This window comes from Tasmannia lanceolata, unplaced genomic scaffold (genome assembly GCF_043159265.1).
Source record: "Tasmannia lanceolata isolate RefF3 unplaced genomic scaffold, GAP_Taslan_0.1 ptg000006l, whole genome shotgun sequence".
Taxonomy (NCBI): Eukaryota; Viridiplantae; Streptophyta; class Magnoliopsida; order Canellales; family Winteraceae; genus Tasmannia; species Tasmannia lanceolata.
The window spans coordinates 20,776,655-20,783,484 of record NW_027518683.1 but is presented as its reverse complement, the minus strand read 5'-3'; the positions used below and the strand labels follow the sequence as shown (position 1 = coordinate 20,783,484).

At 40.9% G+C, this 6,830-nt stretch overlaps 1 pseudogene; it reads right to left on the bottom strand.

Annotated features, from left to right (window-relative positions):
* Nucleotides 1-4,269: 4,269 nt before the first annotated feature.
* LOC143878478 (L-type lectin-domain containing receptor kinase SIT2 pseudogene) lies at nt 4,270-6,558 on the bottom strand (annotated as a pseudogene).
* Between the last annotated feature and the right edge of the window lie 272 nt (nt 6,559-6,830).

Here is a 6,830-nt window from a genome sequence, read left to right as displayed (position 1 = left end):
GGTCATTCGAAAAATATCCTCTCTCAAGATAGTTCCTACCTTCCATAATTGATCCTCCACATATTCGTCCTTAAAGTGCTCCTTAATGTTTGCTTGGATGTGCCTTAGGCAATAGGAGTGATATGATTTTGGGAACACATCATTGACTGCTTGTATTATCCCTTTCTGCCGGTCGGAGACAAAAGTGATGCCCCTTCTCCGATGCGGTTCACAGACTCTCACACGAAGCTGGCACAGAAACCAACCTCACGTCTCGATATTCTCTTTCTCAACAACAGCGTACGCGAACGGAACTATCCCATTATTTCCATCCATCCCGCATGCAATCAACAGTATACCGGGATACTTCCCCCGTAGGTGAGTACCATCCACGGTGATAACGAGTCTGAGTGATTTATTCCAAGCCCGAATACAAGGACCGACTACCCAAAATAGTCGGCCGAATGAATCATCTCCGCCAGATAGCTCAGACAACCTGTAAACTTCCATGAAACTGTCAGGGTATGCACGGTGAAACTCTAATGCATGTGCCGGTAGTAGGCGGTAAGAGTCCTCATGACTTCCAAGGAAATGTTGAGCAATCAATTCCTTCGCAACATGTGTCTTTCGGTAACTCAGCGTGATACCCCATTCGGCCTTCAACTAGTCAATAATAATATTGGCTTCTATCGGTCGACCAAATTTACCTATGCAAGTCTTAGCCGTCCAATCCGATGTGGCTTTAGGATGATCATGTCCGGGTAGTTGAGGAGTACAAGTATGTTCGTCCACGAATGTTTTGACCTTCGCATTATCGTTCCACAGGGTTGCTCTTATTCTCCAGAAGCACTCTTTTGTTTTGCACACAACTGCATACTTCTTCGTGTTGCTATCAACAACACAGAATGAGAAGCGCCGGCGTAGTGCATACTGGGCGACTGCTTTTTTGAATGTCGCGAGACTTTCAAATATGGCTCCAACCTTCAATTTATGTTCCTCACTTCCAAATGCATCACCAAGCTCGTAGTTGACCATGTCATTGTCATCATATGTGTTCGGGTTGGAACCGTCATCATTGGGTAGAGGTGAGTAACATAAGTGAGCATTTTTCCCGGCCTCATTCCCAATCCCATTGTCGTCTCTGTCGGTCGCCTCAAAATTCATATCATACAAGTAGTTCATGTCATCATCACCGAGGTCAATTGCAACCCCCGTTGGATTATAATTAGCACCGGGAACCATAGGAGGAACCTCCTCCTCCACATCTTCATTCAAATCAAACCTATACTAAAAACATATAAAACATCATGATGAGAGAGATTCCATTCCTAAGATGATACCTACAAAAAAAAATTACAATGAATCGTGATATTTCACCTTGCAGCATCATCACATGCATACGGAATTAGTTCAATGGGATTGCTTGAATCGGGGAGGGATGCATCGGGCAGCGGATTACTATCCTCCGGAAGATTAGGGCTTTGTTTCAAGTAGCTGCAGCTTGCATTACAGACTATAGGAGAAGTATCATCTTGCACATTAGGGTAGCTGTAGCGCACATGATAGACATTTCTGCAGCTTACAGTATAAGTATCCTCTTCCACAGGATAACCTGGCCGATAAATCTCCCCTTGCACATTGTTGCTGCGTACGGTATAAGTATCATCTTCCACATGATGATCTGGCCAGTAAATCTCCTCTTGCACATTATTGCTGCTGCGTACAGGATACGCTGGCTTATAAGTCTCCTCTGTCACATTATTCCTGCGTACAGGATGCGCTGGCTTATTATTGGTATCCTCTGTCACATTATTGCTGCGTACATGATACGCTGCCTGATGAGTGTCCTCCTTCACACGTATAGGGGAAACTGCATGGCTTGCAGCCACCCCAGTTTTATATATATATATATATATATATATATATATATATATATATATATATATATATATATATATAATGACAGCATTAAAGCCTTGCATGTCAAACATTATCATAATCGCAGAGAGGTCATGATCGTCACGGATAAAGTATAGAATGTACTTATACGGATCCACAATGTATCGACAACTGATACACAGTGAAACATCATTTTCCCTCGTTCAAATGATATTGCAGATTGCAGATAAAAATTTAGAGTATCTAACTCTGCGGTCTAAGACTACCTCCTTCATAGTACCCCCAATCTAATCAAACGTTCCATTCTCCCTCAAACATCTATCATAGTATACCATAAAAGTAACTGTACCCCCCTCCATCTTCTGAACCCAGATTGTGAGAAAACACAAGAATAACTAACAACAACAAATATGCCAGTGATGTGTAAAGAACTGTGTGACTTAAACCCTTAATGTTACTGTTGGTACATAAAAGAGAGCTTCAAACAGACATTCTACAGATTTTGAAAGAGAACTTCAAATACCTTATAACTCTCTGGGATGGAGATCATCTTTGATCGCAGACAAACTTCAAGGAGAGCTTCTTCAGCTTCTTCAAGTACCCCTAGCTCTTACCTAGTTTTATCCATCACCACATTGCAAATATCTTCTTGTGGAAGACTTGTAAGTCTAAGGAGATGTGCTTTTGTTTGCCATGCTTCACGTCAGTGTCAAAGATTTCAAATTTGGCGCTCTGTACCTTTTCTGGACATATTTTTTTGTCATACAACCGTCGGCGTACCAACAAAGACACCGGCATAAAATGCCACCTTTTTTTACTAAAAATGCCAACGACTTACATATAGACGCCGGCGTCTACACCTGTACGCCGACGTTTCCTCTTCTACTTTCTACGACGTGGAGTGTGCAGCATGTTGCCGCGCCATGCATTAATGAGGACGAGTTGTGCATTAAATGCGGCGCCATTTTTTCCTGAAGAAGTGTATTTTCTTACTAAAAAAGCTACATTCAAAGAGAATGATTGAGGTGTACCATGGAGCGCAAAATAAGAGAAGTCCTGATGGTGTTAGAAGGGTATTGGGGTCTTTTTCCAACCCGATTTTGAAACTTAGCCCTTTTTTGGTTCTTGTTTTAAAAGGTGCCCGTGATCCGTATTTTCTCTAAACATCGGCCCACATTCCGTACTTTTCTCTAGCAACTATCTATTAAGGTTTTTTAGTTTTAAACGCAACCTTCTTTGTTATCATTTAGAATTGTTGCTTAGCTGCTTGGAAAGAAACTGCTGAAATTACCCACTTAACATTCTTTTGTAAGCCCCTTTTAGAAAGCATCGAAGTGGAGTGGTGGCTCAATTTCTGTACTTAAAACCACAAAATCTTGGATGTGGCATGCCAATTCTATTAGTTACAAATATCGCTACTTTGATAAACAAAGACCAAGGAGAAAAGGAATCTCATTGAATTTGACGTGTAGAGGTGTTTCTTTGGCTTTAGGATTTAAGGAGATTTTAAGGAAGTTCACTAGAAGCTTACATTAAACTTGAGATTGTAGTCAGTTTCAAAAGGGATGATTTTTAGTAGCAAGTTTAAATTGGCTTTTATTTAATTATTTTGGGTCCTAAATAGTGTTTACACCCATTTTTGAAATTTATTCGCTAGGAAAGCTTTAGTTAGCCGAGTAAATGTTATTTATAAGACTTGCACCAGGTTTATTAAGCAGCCTATAGATGAATGATATTAGTTATTTTCGGACATGTTAACTGTTGGAACAAATGCACAAAAATAAAATAAGATATTACCCAAAAATATGAAGAAAGAACCAAGACTTAGAGGCGCGTAAACGCTTCTTGAAGATAGTTGAAACCTCTCCCATGTCCAAATGGAAGACAACTATGGCAGCACTATCTCCGGGATTCAACCAAGCCTAGATTCCTTGTACATCCAAGAGAGTTGCACTTCTCTTCTATGGATCGTGTATCCACCTCCGATCGATCAAACAAGTGAAACAAGTTCTTATCCAATTAACTTTTCTCTTTGAAAATAAACTCTATAGAAGGATTGTATTTGGCAATCCTAATCCAAGAAGAAGATCATAATTCTACTCAAACTAAAACAAGAAAAAGTCTAAGATATCCCTAAAATTTCGACACTTCAAAGTAAACTTAAACTCTCCCTAAATTTTCTCTCTTTGTGAACGACTAACTCTAATCCAAACGAAACTTCTAAATGAATCTAAAATTTTAGCAAACAAGAAAATAGCACAAAAAAAAAGGGAGATGATATTTTCATTCCCCCGCATTAGGCATTTGCCCCCCTTATAACGTGAACAGTGGGCAACTTTAACGCTTTTTGACATCAAATCACGTTAAAAGGGCGGCGAATGCGTAAAAAAATTAACTAAAACTAATTAAAATTGGGTTCATAGTAAATAAGAACAGTTGATGTGGACATCGTCCGATATCAGGATGATCTGGGACTTTTCGACCTTCTGGAAATATGATAGGCATTTATTCCAACTTTATTGTCGATCTGGAAAGTTGGTTCACTGATCCAACAGTCTGTAGGGGTCTGATCATGGATTTGAATTGTCCAGCCTTCGAACATCTTAGATGCACCTGCATCAGAATCAACGACCTCCATAGAGGATTGAATCCCCAATGGATGACGAGTATCCACCTGACCTGTCCGAAAAAGGATATGACATGGTGAAAGCATCCAAACCTTCATTGTGCCCCATTTCTAAAGGGCTTACTCTAAAACTATTTGAAGACAGATCAGGTAGAGGAGCATCCCCATCTAGAAACTGCATGACTTGCCTCATGCTTGGCCTAGTGCATGGCACGGGATGAGAACAGAGCAATCCAAGCTTCAACACCAACTCCATTTCGTCCACCAGGTAATCAGTTCCCAGATTCGGATCACTTGTCTGCAAAATTATGCCTCTCCTCCAACATTCTGACACCCAATCAACAAGAACCACTTTTCCTGCAGACGCCCGTAGATTGATTAGTCTCCTTCCACAAGCAACCTCGAGTATAAAGGCCCCAAAGGAAAACACGTCGGTGCTTGTCGTTGCCTTGCCAGTTCTGCTTAACTCCGGTGCCATATAACCTAGAGTTCCAACCACATGAGTGGTTTGAGGATCAGTTCCATGATCATATAATCTCGATAGACCAAAATCGCCTAATCTTCCATTGAATTCATGATCTAGTAAAACATTGCTCGCTTTGATGTCTCTGTGGATGACAATCTGCTCCCATTCTTCATGCAAGTAATAGAGCCCGGAAGCTACTCCTTTGATGATTCGAAATCTTTGATTCCATTGTAGAACTGAAATGGGCTGATCAAAGAGTAATTTGTCAAGACTTCCGTTGGGCATGAAATCATAGACTAAGAGGAGCTCTCCTTTACGCCGGCAATATCCGAGTAGCTGTACTAAGTTCCGGTGCCGGAGCCTTCCAATGCTGATAATCTCTGCTACAAACTCCCTCATCCCTTGCCTTGATTCATGAGAGACTCTCTTCACAGCAACTTCGACTTTGGAGGAAGGTAAGACACCTTTGTACACCCTACCGAAACCTCCGATGCCCAGAAGCTCTTCGCCTCTAAAGCCCTTGGTTGCTCTGAATAGATCCTCGTATGAGAACCTTTGTGGTCCATATTCACGCTCCCAATCCTCGAGTATCTCTGCGAATTTGATCTTCCTTCTGACAGTAAGTAGAATGCTGGTGAGGATCACTAACATGAAAACTGTTGTAATTGTGGGCAACCCAACTGTCAATACTTTCGATTTCTTTTTGGGACCTCTCCGAGGAAGCTTAGGAAGACGCGATATATCAAGTTCTTGAGCTTTTCCATTCATCTGAAAGCTCCATCCCAGAACATAGTGAGAAGTTGGAATCGATCCTGTCGATGAAGAAAACCCCACATACATATCTTCTAACACGACAGACGAAAGATAATGACCCTTCGAAGACAAGAGAGGGCGATTAGGTTTAGGTTTCTTGACTGGAGATATTGTTACATCAAGTTTCTTATCTGTACCATTGTACTCTACCCAAACCTGCATTGGTTCTCCACTTATAAGGCTCAAGTTCTTGATCCCACCATTTTCATTACTGTAATAAGCTGCAGGGGCCGAGTTAGTAGAATTTAAGCTGTTGATATCGATTCCTACATGGTTATCGTTGATATCTCCAAATCCGGGGTTCTGGACGGTATCCAGCTCAACAGCAAGAACATGATTAGAAGAATTTCCATTGTTGCGCGAATTGAAGAGACCCAGAAATGGGCTACCTAGAGCCCCAGGGAGATCTCTCAAGGGGGCGATGACCAAGGCAATACCATGGCCACTTAAATCATGGTAAGGGGAGACAATTGCAAAGACGAAAGTAGTAGAAAAGGAGTAAACAGTACCATTGGTAGGATCCTTAAATTGGAAAGGCAAGGAGTGGAAGGCATGACCCTTGATTTCCTTTGTGTTGTTGGTTAGCTGTAAGAGACCGTTGGGTTTAATTCCTGCGATGCCGTCGAAGCTCAGATTGGCACTGAGGAATCCATTGTAGGTGAAGCTATCATTGTTAGAAGCTGTAATTTTGATGAAGAGAAGCACCAGAAATATCTTGGTAAACATTGCTGATATCTTGCTAGAGATTCAAAATGTCATTTAAAGAGCTTTCTCATGTATAGCATAAAAACTCAATATGAGAATTATAGGTGAAGAGGAAAAGTGTATATCCCAGGCATTAGGAGTAAACGCTATTTACTCTTGGAGTCAATGCTATTTACTCTTGGAGTCAATGCAATTACTTATGCAGATAGACATTAACTTCAGAATGTACGAAGAGTACTTAAACAGATAGACGTTAACTTCAGAATGTACGAAGAGTACATATACCATATTTTTGTTAATGACACTCATCTCTTGGCTTCACACTTTCTTTAACTAGTTGTA